At 42.4% G+C, this 19,531-nt stretch overlaps 1 protein-coding gene across 2 annotated transcripts in view; it reads right to left on the bottom strand.

Moving 5' to 3' along the window:
• LOC125880530 (glutamate receptor ionotropic, NMDA 2C-like) overlaps positions 1–7,551 on the bottom strand; it is a 97,208-nt gene extending 89,657 nt beyond the window's left edge. For both annotated transcript variants that reach the window (XM_049563090.1, XM_049563091.1), the window contains exons 1-2: positions 7,339–7,551; positions 4,104–4,230 (exon numbers count right to left, since the gene is read on the bottom strand). The gene's annotated coding sequence lies outside the window, so the exon portion shown is untranslated. The remainder of the gene's footprint in view (positions 1–4,103; positions 4,231–7,338) is intronic.
• Positions 7,552–19,531: the final 11,980 nt, after the last annotated feature.

Raw genomic sequence — 19,531 nt, 5'->3', positions numbered from 1 at the left:
CCACACAAGGAAGCAAGCAAGTTCTTTCTGCTTTTTTTTTTCGTTGAACACATAATGGTAGGACAATCGTGCAGTCTGTAGGCATGTACCATGTAGGAACTGCGCAGGCAGAATTAATGTGCTTTTATGAAAAGCCAATGAACAGTTACCTATAGGTACGACAGCAAGGGTGGCTGCTTTCAGAAGCAGTGATAAGTTGACTATTTTTGCATTCTCATTTGTGTGTGATCCTTTTTTATTAACCCATATAATGCGGAAAAAAAGTTTGGACACCCCTCTCCTGATACATAGCTAACACAGTACTACAGGGATGATGTTTCTTTGTAGCCCAGCACTGAAGTTAGCATCACCCTGGTTCCCTCAACAAAATTTTAGGATTTTCGATTATTGCAGAAAATAGCTCTGTAGCAAATAAGAGTTTCATTTATTTTCAGCACGACAATCTTAACAAGTGAACACCGCTTTATTTTTGAAGCCTCAATGCAATCGCCAGAAGTTGTTAATAAACACTATACATAAACCACACCACGGTCGCATGACTTAACATGGCCACCACAACTAGGCTGTAAAGTTGTGTTCAGCGTGTTGGCGTTCTGTAGTCTTAAGGTGCTTTCATACCTGCCCTGTTTGGTTCGGTTCAATCAAACTGAAGTTCATTTGCCTAAATGCGGTTTGTTTGGGCAGGTGTGAACACAACAATCACACTCAGGTGCGCACTAAAACAACCGGACCGAGACCTTCTTGAAGAGGTGGTCTTGGTAAAGTTACGAACGAACTCTGATGCGGTTCGTGTTCCGACCTGGATCTGAACCAACTGGAGTCACATGACACATTGTTTGGGTTAAACATGAGCATGTTACAGTCCTGGAGGATTATTAATGTGCACCTCCTCCTGTACTGCCTTAATATGCACATTCAGCACGATGAGCAGCGCTAAAATCAACCTGCGTAGTTGTCCCTCCATTGTGACATTAGAGAGTGTCACATTTATCTTGCAAGTGTACTCTTCTTCAACGTTTGCTTTACTTCCTGGATTTTTCCCACATGGAAATTCTGACCAATCAAGAGCAGCTTTCTCACACAAGGCATTTGATCTGGTCCGCTTGTAAATGCTGCTGTGAGAACACGAACCAACTCTAGGCAATTATACAACTGTGTAACAAAATTAGTCCCTGATTCAGACCAAAGCAAGACAACTCTAGGTCTGAGAGCACCCATAGTTAGCCACTTGCTAGCAACCATCTTTTTAAGACATGTTCTGCTTCAAAATTTACAAGTGGGGTATTTACTGAGATATTTTATGTCATAGAACAAAATGTGTAAGTCTCTTAACCTTGTGTTTCAGGCATCGAACTAAAAATACATTTGAAAAAACCCACTGAGTTAGAGACGAGGGAACCGGAAGTGCAAAAATGCTAACTCATTTCTGGGTTCTAGGACTCATTCCTGCAGCACTTCCTCTGAATCACTGCCTAAAAATGAAGGGAAAATTAAATGCCTTTCCAGTCTCATTATCAGGCTACAACTTCCTAATGGTGAGTTTGCTTTTTCAACATTCTTCCATTAACACACGGATGAGTAATGGATGTGTGAAATGGGTACGTTCCCTCAGACAACACTACATTGTCTCGTGCTGGTCGACATGCGGATACAAAAATGTAATTAATTGGTTGGAACGTCAATACATGCCAGCACACTTTGGATTAATGTGACTCCACTTAATAAAGCACTTCCATCACTCTTTCCCTGAAGTCATCATAAAGACACTTACATTAACAGTTATGTATATGTGACAGTAAACACACCACAGAGACACTCTGTCAACGTCAACCAGCTCAAACGCTCCTCCCTTCGTTCCCTCATTTCATCCCTCCGCCTCTGCTCCACACTGATGGATTGTGGAGGACAAGTTAAATGGTGAGTGCAGCTCTCACAGGTCCATGTATGCACACATGCCCCAACACACACACGCAGCTAATAAAGCTTCCACATACAAATTAAACCCTCAATATGAATAAACCCAGAGCTTATTATGAAACGTACCACATAACGTCTGCCACATACATTCATCATAATTAGGGGGTTTTAACTGCTAACGTCACAACCCCGTCTCTCTGTGGGGTCCTTCTCCCGCACATAAAGACCTGACAGCTTTACAGGAAATCGTTGCAGGCCGGACGTATCAGTCGAGATGAGTGACGTTGACGGGACAGGGCGCTGCTACATCGGCTTGGCCCGCTGCCAATCAAACGTAAAGCAATCGAACTGTCGGTGACACCCAATCCCAATCCTGCAGGCTGACTGAAACATACATGAAGTGATGCAAGTGTGCAGTCGTTCACACGTTTACACACAAATTGTCTGTGTTGAGAGTTCTCACCTTTTTTTAGATTGTGAGCCTTGAACACAAATCACAGCCTCATTCAACCTCTAATTAGTGTGTATATGAGTTGTGAACAGCTCCGTGTTTTTCAATTAGTTTCATCTGAAGCATTTTCTGACACTTGAGGGGGGAAAAGTGAGCCCCATGTTGGGAACCACTGGTCTAATGGTTTGTGTGACTGTTCCTACATTCATGTGGTGATTTCCCAACTCGGACAATTTATGTGAACACCCCCTGAAGTCGGAGCAACAACTCAGACAGCCTGCAAAAATGTTGGTACATGAGTTGACGTAATAAACGCAGAAACATGTCGGATGAAAGTGAATGCTCGGTTGATGGTAACACAGTTTTTAATACTTCACATATTGCGTGTAATTTTGAATATGGTATCAGGTTGCAACTGTCTATGGAGAGTGATCGTCTTTGTATGACATAAAGTCGGAAGAACGACTTCCCAACTCAGGAAATGGGACCATCCAAGGAGGATGTGAATATTATATTTGATCTGGAGCAGTTTGCAGCCTGTGAACGGATTTCAGAAGCCAGAAGAGGCAAAAGTGGCCAGTACCTCACAAAAACGCAAATACTAGACAAAAGTTAGACATAAAAAATATTATGTTGTGCAAAATACATGTGTTTTTTTGTCTTCTATTATCTTGAATCATCTTGAGACCCTTTAGTTTTATCTTGGGAGCATGTGTTGGGAACCGCTGGTCCACTTATATCTTACTGTGAACTAGGGGTGGGCGATATCACGATAATGTCTCCTGTGTGCGCACGGCGAGAGAGGAGAGGGAAACGCTGTGCTGCTGCCAGAGGAGCCGCTGAATGAGTTCCCTCTTTAAGTCACTAAAAGAGTCTGTTCATAAAACATTCAGGACGCCACAGTTTATTCCACACTACTGAAGCTGCTCCTCTTTTTGGAACCACCGTGGAGTCGGTAATCATTTACAAAATGTCGCGACCAGGTGCCAGACGGTAAGCAGCGCGCATCCAAGAGACACAGAAAGAAAGATAACGCAAATACAACGAAGCGAAACACCAAACGAAAAAGAATCAGAGGTCGGCTTTTACTTTTACTTTCACTGGCCAACGCATTTCCCTTGTGAGCCTTTGTGGGCCCTCGAACCCCATGTTAGAAACCGCCAGTCTACGCTACTGTGAATGAAAGAAACATGATGCTGCAACATGATGTATGTAAACTGGAGCAGAAAGCTTCTGTCACTAACGGAGAGAAATGAGAGCGTCTGCGTGCAGCTCACGGGACAAATCAATGAGCATTACCAGATAACTGATGCAACAGTAAAACACTGCAACTATAACATCTATAATCCATAAGTCATATTGAGTGAGAGCGCACGCAGGTGTGGAGGGATTGTGCGCACACACACACACACACACACACACACACACACACTTTGTACAGGCGGCTAAACCTCAGTGTAAAAAATGCTAATGTGTCTTCTTAGTCGTTCCTGTTATAGTAACAACTGGCTGTTCTGTTTCTGTCAGCGGCAGATGGGAGCTTTCTCTCGAGGAAACTCTTCACTTATGAAAACTGAAAGTATGACTGCGCTCGTGCTGCGTGTCACATTCCCCCTGAGCCTCTTGTTCTCGTATCTACCGCTCCATATCACACCAATTCCTGAACGGCAATCAGACAAGGTGACAGTGTGTGTGTGTGTGTGTGTGTGTGTGTGTGTGTGTGTGACAGACTTACCTGTGCTTTCTGCCGTCATCCAACTTGAACTCCTGCTGCTCCATCGCACCCCGGCTGCTTTTCCTCCAAATGTCTGTCTCGGTTTAGGTTTCCTTTCCACCTGGTTTTCACCTGCCTCCCTCAGCACCTGTAGGAGTACGCATTTAGACCGAGTCTCTGTGTGAGAGCAAGCGTGTGTTTGTGTGTGTTTGGCAGCTTTGGATGTCTGCACACTCCCCTGGAGGACTTCACAACGTGACAGCGAGCGTATGTGGCAAAGAAAAATCTCTCTTTTCCTTCACTTTCTTCACCCCCTTCTCTCACTTTTCTCCCTTTCTGTGTGTCACAGATTTACAAGTGGTCATGGAGGTGAGGACAGGACATCAAGACGGGAGAGGAAAGTGAGGGAAGACGAGAGGTGTGCGGGAGCCCGTCAGAAGAGCAGCCAGCCAGCCAGCGTGTGTGTTTGTGTGCATAAACCCTCTGTGTTTAGCTCTCTGTCTGTATCCCTCAGGCTCCCCGCTGGTCGGATGAGGAGAGGAGCGAAAGGGGGGGAGGAAGAGTGATAAAATGCCTCTTCAGCGGAGGAGCACTAACGCCGGTAACACTTCAGCAGCAGCGGCGGCGGTGACGCTTCCCCGCCGTCTCCTCCTTTCTCCCCCTCTCCACCTCCTCTGTCTCCTTTTCCCTCTCCCTGCTCGGGGGTAAGAGACACGACAGATCCATGGGAAGTTAGAAAATCTCACACACAGACGAGGAAGGGTCCTGCGCACGCCTCTGCATCTTTGGAGCAAAAGTTTTCACCCTCCTCTGGTCCTGTTATCAGCCCCTGAGGTGATGGTACTCCGCAGCAAGGGATCCCCCCGGTGATGACGAGCCTCCTCAGGTCCTGGGTGATCACAAAGGTTGAGAGGAGGATAAGATTTGGCCCCCCTCGCCCTCCTTCCCATATGGATGCGAGGTGATCCAGATGTTGGTTGATGGTGGGAGCGTCAGGGACACGGAGAGAACAGCGGGACAGATGGCAGGTCTGCGGGGTTGGGGCCGGCTGTGCACTAGCAGGTCCTCATCCTGTTGCACTGATTTGGTTTTTTTTTCTCCTCTCTTTCCACCAGAGTTTCTCTCTCTCCCTCACCGTTGCGCCGCCGCTCATCTGCCGGTGCTGTCACACCAGTAATCCTGCTTTCCATTTCCTCTTTAACTCCATCTTTTCTTTATCTCTTTCTATCTCCTCTCACTCCATCACAGGAGGGGCTGCATGTGAATCCTGATAATAATGGTGTGAGGATTTAGCCTGCATCCCTTCCTCTCCTCCCTCTCGCTCACTTCAGCGCAACCCCTCCTCCTCTCCCAGCCCACTTTTGCTCCCGTTTTCTCGGTATTATTCACCTTCATCCTGTCACGTATCCTGCCTTCTTTTCCTTAAATCACCTCACTGTATTGCTCTGCTGTTTCATCCCCTATCTCCCCTTCACTATCAACAGGTCCAAAATGAATCCCATTAATAGCATTTTTCCAGACTGGACCCCTCGGGCTCCGTCCATTGTTTATCACTGTGAATGCATTTTTATAAAGTAAATAGACCAACAAGCATCTCATTTACCTCGGAGTATTGACAGAGAACTCACAATCCAGCAGTCTAACAAAGAGACAAAGCAAATATTGCAATGATCTTCAAGGCTGTTTGTAATTTATGAAAGAGGAGATGGGGATGGGCGATACAGTCCTAAAATAATACCATGATATTTCAGGGTATTTTTGCGATAAAGATATTCCTGATGATATGACAAGCAAGTTTTAATTTTAGAAAATATAAATGCAGCAAAATAAGTGATATAGTTTCACAGTTTACCTTCAAATATTCAGTAAAAACTAAACAAAAAACATCTAATTTCTTTAGTTTGTGAACAACAACAGTGACTCAGAGTGAGATTCAGATTCTGTTACAGTATTAATAGTTCAACTAAATAAAATCTACCACAAATTACATATTTAAACAGCTCCCAAATACAAAAAATGTCCCCTGGGATCTATATATATATAAATCAACAGGTGATTTCCTTCTTTTAGTAAAATCCTAAATGATTGTTTTCTTCCACCTGGATCTTTATGCTCTGCCATTTCTCCGCTAATCATCACACCGTAACCTGTGACAGGCTGTTATGATACCACAACTATCACACACTCACATACATGGAGTTTTTGTCGAGCTGTGAGTGTCACATAGGTTTACATTACCAAAGGGTTATGACAAAATCACTTGATGACAGGAGGAGAGGGAGAGACACTGTGCTGCTGCCAGAGGAGCCACTGAATGAGTTCCCTCTGAGCGGTAAGTCATAAAGCATTTAGGACGCCACAGTTTATTCCACACTACTGAAGCTGCTCCTCTTTTTGGAACCACTGCAGAGTCTGTAATAATTGCTTGTTACTGCGTGGGTAACAGTATGATGTAAATATGTTAACAAGCCGAAATATCGCCAGTATCAGGATATGAATTTTTCATATGATATTAAAAATTATATCAGTATTATCATGAACACCCCTAATTGATAATATTACACTATTTATCATAGCCAGAAACTGTAAAAACAGATATTATCAGTGTATTTTCAAATTTACAACAGTCCTTGAACACATCATGCGCAAACATCAAATGGTAAGTTTTAAAAATCGAAAAAAACGTATATTAGAGCACAAACACTGTACAGTATTTGCTTACTTTCTATATCCAATTCTCAACATTGCTGCATAGTCAGCATTTACAACATGTATACATGTATACCTGTTTTGTGTGAAAAACCAATAAATTGTGAATCATAAAAAAAAAATCGAAAAAAACGAATTTATGGTAGAAAGATGGTGGGGGTTTTGACAGACACTCAGGGAGGCTCAAGGAAAAATATCTAGCTTCATGGAGGGTCAAAGTAAATTAACAAGAAACTTAAGACACACCTCAATCACCTCTGATAAATAAAGAACAGTCCCTTGGTGGTGCATTTAGTCCATTGAAGGGAAACTTAAAGCAAAATTAGACATGTACTTCAGCTCACTCATAACAAGGAGTGTTCAGAAGACAGAACACAAAACATTTTTTTTCCTTGTGTGATTTGCATGTTGAGATTGTTGGGGCTATTTGTACAGTCTGTGTTTGATGAACCAATGTACCAACTGTGCAGACATTTGTCATGGCTAGCTAACAACGTAAGTGTGTGTGTGTGTGTTAGCTCAGCCTCTGACAGATATCAGAACTCACCAGGAAGTTGAAAACAAGCTGAAATATTTTTCTGCAATTCAGTAAACGCTGCTCCTTCGTGTCTTCCATTGATTTCTCTCCACAGTCATGTTATAAATTTGCTTAAGGTTACATAGACACGTTGTCTAGTCGCCCGCCACCGCGGACACAAAGAGTATAGAAGCAAATCAAGAGAGAAACCCGCCGCTCTGTCTTTCTTAAACTCAGACCCGGTTAAACTGTAAAACTAGGCTGTGCTGATCAAATATAAACCAATATTCTTTTGGTATTTTGCGTTTTGTTTTTGTTTTTTGTTTTTTGTTTTGTTTTTTTTTTTTTACCGAAAATGCCGTCAGAGATAAATTTTAATCGAATATTTGGCTGTAATACGAGAATTTATAAACCGGAAGTGAGCGCTGGACTGCTTCCTGTATTGCAAAAACGGAGGCTGAAAGCAGAATCAAACGGTAAAACTAAGCGGTGTTGATCGAATATGAACCAATATTCTGTTACTGTGATGCCCATTTCTGCACTAAAATATTTTCATTAACATATTTCAGCTTACAGTTTAACTGAAATTCGATATCGTTTGTTTCCCACCGGCTGCCATTTTGTTTCCTGTGCTGAAACGGCCAAGTTCGCTATATGTCGCTGCCCAGCAGTAGCGTTTATTGGTCCGTTGCGGCAGAGCATTCTGGTAGTTGTAGTTTTTTTTTTAACTTCTCGTGCAAAAGCAAACGTCTCAGCCCTTGTCTTCTGTTTTCATGTAGTATCAATGTCAAAAGTACTTATGTCTTTTTACTACGTAGACAGCACAGTTTTATGAATAGACCATCTGCAGTGAAATACTTCTGTTTTAAAAAATGTGGATGCCAACTTTGTAAAGCTGTAATAATAACTCCATGAAGAAAGTTTAAAGTAAAAAATAAATAAGTAAATAAAAAATGAATCAACAACAATGTTTCAAGTTATTTTTAAGCCACAAATCAAAAAATCCACTGGTTCCAACATAACAAATGTTTGAATTTGCTGTTTTTCTCTGTTTGATATCATTGTAAAACGACTATCTTTGGGTTTATCAACATACGTTTTTTTTTTTTTTTTGCGCAGCAGATAAATAAAACACAATCAAACTAACAAACACATTCACTGATCTGACAACACACACCTGGCAGAAAAATGCACTGCAAATACAGAAACTACACAACTGTTTCTGGAACATGCAGTTTTACAGTACAATTTTTAGTGCATCGTGAAAGGCGGCTGAAAGCTCAATAAGCTGGTGAGTGGACCTTTGATTTATGATTATTTTGTATCATGTTTATTTCCAACACATTTGCAACCTTGCCATGTATCGCCACTTGGTTGTGGACTTTTCACGTCTGCGTATTACGTGCAAGGTGGGTGCATCTGTTGTTGGCGTTCTGGGAGACATGGTCAGCTTCAGCCTGTTACATTCATCGCGTCTTTTCAAAGTGCACTTGTGTTTTCACAGGAAATGCACAATTTGGATAGTCTCTTTCAAAATAAATGCACTGCATTGTACAACACCACCAACTAACATTTTTTTCCCTTTAACAACAAAGGCATATGGTTGGGTTTGGAAAAAAAAATTGCAGGGTTGGGCTTTACAATCATACAGGAAGCGAACACGGGCCTTACGGGTGAAAGTCGATGATTGTTGGGCCCTGAGACTGGGTTGTTAAGCAAACGTGAAAGCAAACCACAGATGCCCATGGTACTCTTGGTGACTCTAAATTGCCCGTAGGTGTGAATGTGAGTGTGAATGGTTGTCTGTCTCTATAGCCCTTTTTAGATAGGAATTGTGCAAATTTGCAGGAAAGCCCAATCAGTCTTCTTTCAGCATTGGCAGTATAAAAACAAAATTGGGGAGTGCGGCAAAATGCCGCTTAACTACTTTTGTTTATACAGAATGCGCCTTTTTCAGGGCAATGGGGGGCGTGAGCAAGTAACAAAACGTGTAGCTCAGTGTGTGACGTAAACAGTGACGTAGGAGTGAAGCCACAGCTGGTCAGTCCTTCAGCAATTCTCTCGTAAGTAGGCCCGTTCTTCACCGTTCCCGTCATCTGACAGTTAATGGCCTCTTCATTTACGAGGACAAGGAGGATACGCAATTCCTTGTCTACCTAGCTGCTCATCTTCACAGTGTCTGTCAGGTTTGCGTTTCCCTCTTGCTACTAGCTGCTCGCTAATTCCTGCTATCAGCTGTTTCCTGTTTATCCACCGTCAGTGGCTCACACGTGCAGCGTCATCAACAGCTCCTCCCACAAGTCATCAACAGCCCCTCCTGTGGCGGAAGGCCGCCTCAGTCTTTTTAATCTAAAAGGGTTCTGCCAATATGTCTACCCTACGAGGCGGAAAATTGGGCACCTCGGATCAACTCGCCAATCCGGCTCTGTGTGTCTAAACACTTGCAGCTTGCCGGCAAAACGGCCCAACATTTGCAGGAAAATCTGACAGTGTAAAAGGGGTTTATGTGTCAACCCTGTGATAGTCTGGTGACCTGTCCAGGGTGTACCCTGCCTCTCGCCCAGTGTCAGCTGGGATAGGCTCTAGCCCCTATGCGACCCCCAACAGGATAAGCGGTTACGGAAAATGAATGAAGGACGAGATCTCAAGAGCTTGCAGATGACACTGCACTTCCTTGGGTCCTCAGCAATACAACCGCCAAGTGTGAAGACGATTGGATAAAGAGTTGTTGAGAAAGTCAAACAAACATACAGACAGAGACTCCGATCATTTTAGATATATTATCAACGTTGCAAACACACAAGCCAGATAAACCAAAGGGACAAAGCAAATATGACAATGAACCTGGAAGTGCTGCACCCATACAAATGTGTCTCTCAGTATTGTATGCTGTCCGTCTCATTCACGGATCAAAGTGCTCATTGTGAAGGCAATCATCCGCCTGAGAGGAAACTGAAAAGCAGGAGGGGGACATTAAAAAAAAAAAACCTCCAACGTAATTCTCACCCCTTTCGTTCTGCAGAGAGAAAACACATTTTTAAGTAATGTTGACTGGAATCGTGTTGACATGCATAAGTGTGTGTCTGCGTGTTGAGAGGAGGAAGTAATGCTGAGTGTGAGAGAGCCAGAGAGAAACTGTCTGACTGCCTCTCACTTTTTCTCCCCTCTCTTCATGGCTTACTTGTGACAGTAATTTCGCGAAGGAGAGACAAACAATTTCTCTTTGCTCTCCTCCCCTCTTTCACTCACACTGTCGGACAGGCGTTTCATAGTTTTAAAGAGCGCTGTCTTTTGCAGGTTAACATCACTCCTAATAAAAGCTGTTTTCTTCTTTTTGCTCAGCAGGCAGCTCGGTCAGGTGACAGGCCTTTTAACACAGCGCTATAAATACAGACGAGTGTTAAAATAGAGTGTTTGAGATGTGAGACGTGTGACTGAGGCGTCTATATCTGTAAGGGATGTGTGTAGTAGATACAGTGATACCTCTGATGAATGGGAACAGACAATAGAGGACAGATGTTTCAAAGGATAGTCTCCCGCTCTCTCGCAGCAGCTGGACAGTGTGTAAACCAGCCAGCGGGGAACATATGTTCTCCGGACAGCGGCCCCGATCACATCCACAGATTAACTCAGATTGATTCAGCGAGAAACAACATTATGTTTGCTGGGAAAAGCTCGCTGGCAAATAATTAATCCTACAATTTTGAGTGTAGTGAAGGAGGATTTATGTCATATATGTCTTGTGAGATGTGGATCTGTTGAGAACCAATAGTGCATGCTGATGATACAACATTAGTTCTTCTGAGATTGTCAACAAATCCGCTGTATGTGCAGCTCATGTTTGTAGTCGACCAATGAAGATGAGTTTACATATCACCTTGGGTTCGTCCTTCACCTTCTCAAAATGATCCCACACTTTGGATTTCCTGCCCGACATGTTATTAACTAGCCTATAGAATAACCACAGGTACCAGCCCTGGAAATTAGGGGCCGCACACATGCCGTGGGTCCTGCTGACAGGGCTGTCACTCAAAAAAACACATGTATGTTTATAAACATTACAGTTTGTTGCTTAATTTAGAGGACTTGTTGGACATTTCATTGTCTAAACATTTAGTTAATCAGAAAAAGCATCAACAGATTATTCCATCATGAAGTTAATGTTAAGCTGCAGGCCTAAATGTGTGTAGAACAACCTGGCATGGGTTCAGCACCATGGACAGAGCTTCACATTGTGGCCAATCAAACTTCAGACAAAACAACATTCCTCGAGGTCTTGGCATGTTTGGTGAATCATCCTCTTGACTGACAATTCTGTTATTGAGCCAGAGGTCAGGATGTCTTTAGGGTTAGTTGTGCAACTCATTTTTCAGAAGGCACATTTAGTTAATAGAGCCAAGCCTGCGAGCCAGCCAGATCAGGATACTCAAGCTGAGCTGCTACGTTCATACTGAGACATAAACAACACACACTTCACCATCTGGTGGTCCATTTAAAGCAACACGTGTAAATATAAAGCTACAGCCAAACCCTTAGGAACAACACAGGACCTTGACACCACTTTCACATTGTGGCCAAACCACAACTGGGTCCATCACCTGATGCCATGGGACCCAAAAAAACTTTTTTCCCAGAACACAGGTCATTTTATGCATTTGAACAATCGACTGATACAGGTGTTTTTCTATAGCCCAGTTTCCACCAAACACTTTCAGTATGGTACCTTTGGAACCAACAGTAACCCTTCAGACGCTTGAAGACTCATTACTTAAAATATATGTCATATAAAAACTAAAGTGATGGTCAAATTTGTCACAGTGAAATTTAAAGGGAAATTTCGGTTTATTTCAACCTGTCTCCTATCGTCCTAAATTTGTTTCAAGTGACTAGGGCCATCAAACTCTGCAAAATCAAATTCCTCCTCCACAAAGTCAAAATCTGGCAAAAGTCAGCCATTATTCTATAAATCTTTCATAAAATAAATGAATGAACTTTTCAGGCTACTGTCCGGTTCTGCCTTCCAGCTGTTGCTGCTTGTTCTCGCGACATTTCAGGCACGGTATGAGATCGCTGCTTGTTCTTGCGATATTTCGGCCGCGCTTTGGAAAGCAGAGCTAGATGGTAAACAAACATGGCAGCACACTGGTAAGGCAAGACAACACGTTTACAGGTCGTTTTCTATATGTTCTCTGACATTTATCCTAACGATATGAGGCGGTCTTTGTGGAAAAAAAGCTTGTTTAGTGGACTAACTTTGCACTTGAAGGGATGCCTGTTCACTTACGTTTTAACAGGTCTGACGCTACTATGCGCCCCGGCTGTATCTAGGCTAACGGCTAACATGCTAACTGTTATTTTTATGTCACTAGTCACTTGAAACAAATTTAGCACGATAGGAGATGGGTTGAAATAAACCGAAATTTCCCCTTAAGGTGTGTTGATGGATTCATGTCGTCAACTCATGAGCCCTGAGCAGAGTGACCGTCCTTTATTGACCAGTCAACAGACTGCAGTGTTCACAGCTCCACCTTTTAGTACCAGATCTGTGTGCTCAGTACCCCAACAGAGGGGGGACCAAAAATGGGGACGGTACAGAACGGTTCTATTGGTACCATCCACAACTTTTCACAGTGGAAACAGAAAAAAACTGAACTGAACTGAACCATAGCTACATACTGCTCTGTGGAAACAGGGCTTTTTTCCCAAAACACAGGTCATTTGAACAAACAACTGATGCAGCTGTTTTTCTTTGGACGGCAGTCTCCAAAATGTTCCAATCTCATTCTGCTCTATAGTGCTGCCACTTCTTCATTGCTCTCTGCAAGTATCTCTACCGCTTAGCTTTTAATCAGCCCCACCTCCACCCAGCATCCACCTGTATGCTCTGACTCTCGTCTTCTGGGGGGTGAGATGTCTGCTATCATCACTCCCCAATCTCTCTCTGTAGGCTGCAGGGAGCGATGAGGTCAGAACCAAGAAGACCAACATTAACAGTACTGCTGTGCTGTGTTCTCACATCAATAAACTTTTCTGACTGAACAGTGAATAAACAGACGGACAGAAATAACCTTACTAATTGAGTTCAGCCTCAAGCGTGGGAGCCAAAGAACCACAATTTTTCACAATGAAAGACTGTAACTGTAAACCCAGTGAAGTGGTGCAAAGTGGATGATCACACAACATCACTGATATAAAGGACTAAAACAAAAATAAATGAAGAATCGTGTAAAACAGAAGTGATGAAACGGAATACAACAAGAGAACTAGAAGATGAGGGATAAATTGTACTTCAGGTTAAATAGAAAAATATGCTTTTTAAAGAATTTTAAAGAAAACACTGACTTGGCAAGACTGAAAGGGAAATACTATAATACCCTGACTGCTAAAGCCTGGTTCCTCTTGGGCTTTAAGCCGCAGAGGCTCTAAAACTGACAGACAACCAGTAAAGACAGGCAATGATACAGATAATGTGATCCATCTATGAGTTAGATAAAAGCCTCGCAGGGATGAAATGTCCTTGATAGTATGGAGTGCAGGGAGTTAGAATCGTCTATGATTAAAAGCCTAAAAGATAAAAGAGGAGAAAAAGCTTCTGAAGTGCAGCCTAAGAATGAAACCCCTAATTTTAGAGATGTTCTACAGCTAAAAGAAGACTAAACAACCATCTCCATCTGACAAATAAAACACAGCTCCGAGCTGAGAACAACAACACTCTTAACCATTGAGGCCATAGCAGACGTTTTTAGTCATAATGGTGGTCAAAAAATAGTGGCAAAATTTTAAGGAGGACATACGCTGCTCATTTTTCCATTTATACTTAAGGTTTCTACTAGAACATGTTTATGCTTTAATGCTGAAAAAAATACTTTTATTTTCCCAACATCAGCAACCAAGTTTACATGTTTCCCTGATGTTAGCATGCAGCTATATGTAGCCTGGTAATGGCTGTAACGGAAAATGACAGCACTTTCTACTGTGCAAAAATCACCAATAAAAACTTCTTAACACAACCAGACATGTTTCAGTAGGAATCTTATCCAAAATAGAAAGAAATTGATTACATGAGAAAAAATGTTTGCCTGATGTTAGCATGTTGCTACATGTGCATTAGCAGTGTGATTGAAGCTGGGGAATGACTGTAATGGAAAATGGCAGCACTTTCTACTGTGGAAAAATCACCAATAAAAGCTCCTAAACACAGCTGGACATGTTACAGTGGGAATATAATCCAAAACTGGGGAGAAATTCACAACATCAGCGATCAAGTTTATGTTTTCCTCATGTTAGCATGTAGCTATGTACGTTAGGTGTGTGCTTATAGCCGAGGAATGGTAGTAAAAGAGAAAAGCTTTGCTTTCTAACATGAAAATTAAATTAAAGTGTAAACACAACCAGACATGTTCCAGCAGGAATATTATCCAAAACTGGAGAGAAATTCACAACATTAGCGACCAAGATCACATGTTTCCTTGACATCAGCATGTAGCTACATGCACTTTAGCAGTGTACTTGCATTGGGGAATGATAATAAAATAGAATAGCAGCACTTTCTTATGTGAAAAATCACCAATAAAAGCTTGTAAACACAACCTGATTTTTTTCAGCAGGAATATGATCTGAAACTGGGGAGAAATTCACAACATTGGCATTTTTTTTTTTTTTTTTGTTAAAGATTATTTTTGTGGGCTTTTTTTTTTTTGTTAAAGATTATTTTTGTGGGCTTTTGCCTGTAATGGATAGGACAGTGTGTGGAATGGGGAGGCAGAGAGAGAGCGGGGACTGACATGCAGCAAAGGGTCGCAGGCCGGATTTGAACCCGCGACTGCTGCAGCGAGGCAATGCCTCTGTACATGGAGCGCCAGCACTATCCACTACACTACCAACGCCCCAACATTGGCAACTAAGTTTACATGTTTCCCTGATGTTAGCATGTAGCTACATGTATGTTAGCAGTGTACTTGCAGCCAGGAAACGACTGTAACGGAAAAAAGCAGCAGTTTCGACTGTGAAAATCACCAATAAAACCATCTAAACACAATCGGACATGTTACAGGAGGAATATGATCCGAAATTAGGGGGAGATTAATTACATGAGCAACCAATTTTACATGCTTCCCTGACATTAGCATGTAGCTACATGTACATTAGCAGTGTATTTGCAGCTGGCGAATGCTCATAAGAGAGACTAGCAGCACTTTCTACCACGATAAATAACCAATAAAAGCTTGTAAACACAACTGGACATGTTCCAGCAGAAATATTATACAAAATTTGGGAGAAATTCACAACATCAGCGAACAAGTTTATGTTTCCCTGATGTATAAAGAGAATAGCAGCACCTTCTACCATGACAAATCACCAATAAAAGCTACTGAACGCAACTGGACATGTTTCAGCAGGAATATGATCTAAAATTGGAGAGAAATTCATTATACGCGCAACCAAGTTTACATGTTTCCCTGATGTTAGCATGTAGCTTCATTTAGCATTATAAGCTACATAGTGTGAATACTTGCAGTGGCATGCCTGGAGCAGATGACCCCATAAAGAAATCTGGCACACTATGAGACCATGCAGTAACCAGGGTAGAAAAAAACTGTTTTTGAAGAAAAAAGTTTTTTATTCACCTCATCATTTTAAACTTTGGCCACGTTTAACATAAACATCCTTCACTGTAACAACACAAAATCCAGAAAAGCATAATAGCCTTTAATGTCACTGAGCTGGGGGAAGTTCTGAGACACCCAGTAATATCTGACAAATAACAAGCCAGTATCACTGTGTTTCAGCGAGACACAAAGTTGTGTCATCTGCATAACAATTACCTTACAAATGATCATGCTTACAAATGATGTGCCCGAAAGGACGAATGCAAATTTAAAACAATTCATCCCAAAATTCAGCCCTGGGCAACAGAGTCAAGCAAAGTGAGCCATGCAGAGATGAACCAGCGTTTCCCAAACTCTGACTCTTCCTTACAGGAATATATTCACTACAAGTCACAGTCCGTGTTGCCAACCCTTTTATCAGACAGTTGATTAGGAGTGTAAGGTCAGCTGTGTTGAAGGCAGAGCTTTGGTCTTGTAGCGTTGAAATGTGTGAACAATATGCAGACAGACACTAAAAAGCTCTGTAGAGCTGAGGGGAACTACAGAGTCAGGGGGATAAATCTCTGTTGGTTAGTCACTATGAGCAACCCCTTTTAAATTACACAGTCATTTAGACAATTTTTGCCATCCTGACTTTCCTGACTGCAATTTTACTATTTTGGTCTGTTCTGTAACACAACATCTGTTGCATGTCTGTTCAGTAGGAGGCATCTCCCCTCTGTTGCTCTTCCTGAGGTTTCTTCAGTTTTTTTACTCCTTTGAAAGAAACATTTCACCCACAAAATGATTTGCAAGCGAAGTATTCCATATGGAATTAAAAAGAATACTTGTATATTAATTACTCACCCAGTGTGAAGGTGATGTCACACTGCGTGGGCAAATGGTGACATGGACTGATTCTGTGAGGAGTCTGTGACCAAAAAAATGCATTTCTGTCGGGATGGTCACGTGAAATCCTAAATGTTAAATCCCAAATGTCTTTTTTTCAAGGTGAAACTGCACATTTTAGAGCAAAGAACCTTGGAACCTTTTATTGTGACAATCCCAAGGCACACCTGTGTAGTAATCATGCTGTTTAATCAGCATCTTCATACACCACACCTGTCAGGTGGATGGATTATCTTGAAAAAGTGGAAAAGTGCTCACCAACACAGATTTTCACAAATTTGCAACCAAAATTCGCGCCAATGTCCTACTAATAAACATTTACTTTTGGTGGCAAAATCATGGCTTGAAATCCTGCTGATACACACACATCACACACTGGTGGCCGAGGCTACTAAACAAGGTGCCACTTGCTACTAAGACCATTCACATGCTTTCACATGCATCAGTATCTTGCTCAAGGATACTTGCGGAGGAGGAGCCACGGTTCAAACCGCTGATCTTCCAATACGTAGACGACCCGGTGCTCTACGTCTGAGGCATAACAGCTGCTGGAAACACTGTCAATGTTTTGTCAAAATCAGCTGCTTTTGGTGCCACAATCATGACTTGAACTTACGCTGATGTCTCAAGATGTCTCTTGTTAATTGTTGGTCTTGAACAATGGTCTGCAGTTTGGCCTTCTGGTAAACTGCTGCATGAGTAGATCTTTAAATCTTAAAGTCAGGTAGACATGGATGTTAGTGGCTCCCTGGGATACAATCAGACATCACACTGTGTGAGTGTTTGTGTGTGTGTAGCTATGTACACTGGTGTGGATAGATGTTTAAACAGGCAATCATCACTCAGTGAGTAAACAGGTCTGGAGATTGGAGTAATATGTGTGTGACTGTGGAGGTGAATACTAAGAGAGAGGAGGACAGAGAGCGAGAGGATGAAAAGACAAAGGAAGTAGACAGAAGGGAGAGTAAATAAACTCCATCAGCTCGTGTTAGAAAGCAGCCATCAGGGCTGAATGCAGATTTGTGATTAGCCCACATTTGTGGTATTTTTATCACCCGATGCAACTCTTTGATCACAGCCTCGTGTCAGAACCGGAGGAATCATCCTGAGGGACATTTTACCCCAAGTGTGGGTTAAAATACCAACTCCTCAGGGCTTCACTGGCTGATCTTGTTGGCCGCCGGCCCGCACACCTTCCCCAGCCCTAGGTCAGTTTGTCTGTCTGCATCTTCATCTCCATCCCTCCTCCTCCTCCTCCTCCTCTTCCTTCTAAAGACACACTTTGAAAACAAAAATAGCTCGAGAACAGAGAGACATGAGAAGTGTCAGATCCATAAATAAATTGCTTCTTTGTGCACCTTGTTTCAGAGTGGCTGACATTTTAAAGGCTGCCAGGTATTAATACCATTTCTCATGAGACAAAGATTGTATGCGTGAGCGTGCATAAGTGTGTGTGTGTGTGTGTGTGTGTGTGTGTGTGCATGTGTGTACAATGCATGTGCATGTCTGTGCATATTTTGGTGGGCACGGTTATGTGTGTGTGACGGAGAGAGAGACAATGTTTGGTTGCTTTGTTGTTCTTGTGAATTTCACCCTGCAGCACACCTGACAGAAATTTTATTGTTTTATACCGGCTGAAATTCACCTGATATCCTGAAATGCTCATGACCAGATAATGGAAGACATTTTGACTCGGTACAAAAGGAGAAGCACAGGTGTATAGACCCTTTTACTGTAAACAGTATGATGTTTTTTGGTGGGCGGGGCTTAGCTGGAGGCAAAACAATTCTCCACAGACATTAGCCAGCACTAGCTAGCAAGTTCTGTTGGTTTATTTTAGACAATGGAGGAAGTTTATATTAGTGGTGTGTTCGGAAATACTCATTCCGAGTGTCGGAGCACACTCTGGCACAAACTGGACTGTTTGTAAATTGTTGGTTACTATGCCAATCTTACAAAGGAGGACGACACTTGAACAGTTTCCTCCAGTTTGTTTTGCTAACGAAGCTAACGTTAGCTAAAGCGCTAAAAAGTTACAGAGAAATCCAACATTCCTCTTAGTACCTCCCCAGTTTCTGATGAGGTGGACACGATAACCCTTAATACACATAACGTTATTCATCCCTACAACAGGAAATACTTTTTCCCTAATGAAGTGTGCGCTGCATACATGAGCATTTTAGATGATCATCTCCGTCCAGTTCTTTCGTCTTATCACATTTAACCATCGTTGTCTTTGCTTTTGTTGGTATGTGATAAAATTTAAGTTTTGAGCCATGACTCCTTCTACTCTGGCTCCCAATAACACAACAAGACAATATTTTAAGACTGAGACTATGTAGCCTACAGCCCTGTGGTGGAGAGTCCTGTTTTGCTTCCATCTAATAAAATGATGTCACTGTGACATCGGCCTTCGACATCAACACCTTTAACACAGTCAAATCAATGGGGTTTATTATTATAAGACATGCAAACAAGGCAGTAGACCTCTTTCACAGCAGACATGTCGTAGTAGGAGAAGCGCAGGTGTATCCAATATCATTAATGTGAGAGGGAAGGCCCTGCCCATGCTGGCCCACTGTGCCGTTGTTAATGTGACCAGTTTCACCTGTGCTTCTCCTACTGTGACACGTCAAAATGTCTGCTGTGTAAGAGGCCCATAAAATCCAAGCCTGAGACCAGCCGTCCCCACACCAGAGGCCTCTCTCCTCTGCTCTGAGGCCAGG

The sequence above is a fragment of the Epinephelus fuscoguttatus genome, linkage group LG20, assembly GCF_011397635.1.
Source record: "Epinephelus fuscoguttatus linkage group LG20, E.fuscoguttatus.final_Chr_v1".
Classification (NCBI taxonomy): Eukaryota; Metazoa; Chordata; class Actinopteri; order Perciformes; family Serranidae; genus Epinephelus; species Epinephelus fuscoguttatus.
Note: the sequence above shows the minus strand (reverse complement) of the source record. Positions and strands in the feature narration are given on the sequence as shown.